Genomic DNA, 451 nt, shown 5'->3' with positions numbered 1-451 from the left:
TGGTAATGGTTTGAGCTCGGGTTTAGGAGGTTTTTCCTCTTCCAGAGGAAATTTCAGAGGCTCTTTCATTTCCTCTGAATCCTCCAAATCAGGCTGAGCATCTTTGAAGATGTCTTCCAACTCTGATTCGAGACTCACAGCTATGTTGATCTCTTCCACCAAAGAGTCAATAAGATCAACTTTCATGCAGTCTTTTGATGTGTCTGGATGCTGCATGGCTTTGACAGCATTCAACTTAAACTCATCATCATTGACTCTCAGGGTTATTTCCCCCTGTTGGACATCAATGAGAGTTTATCCAGTTGCTAGGAAGGATCTTCCTAGAATGAGAGTGGCACTCTTGTGCTCCTCCATTTTCAGCACTACAAAGTCAGTGGGAAAGGCGAATGGCCCAACTCTGACAATCATGTCTTCAATCACGCCTGATGGGTATTTAATGGAGCCATCAGCA

The sequence above is a fragment of the Arachis ipaensis genome, chromosome B02 (assembly GCF_000816755.2).
Source record: "Arachis ipaensis cultivar K30076 chromosome B02, Araip1.1, whole genome shotgun sequence".
Lineage (NCBI taxonomy): Eukaryota > Viridiplantae > Streptophyta > Magnoliopsida > Fabales > Fabaceae > Arachis > Arachis ipaensis.
The sequence above is the reverse complement of the archived record's forward strand: the minus strand, read 5'-3'. Positions refer to the sequence as shown.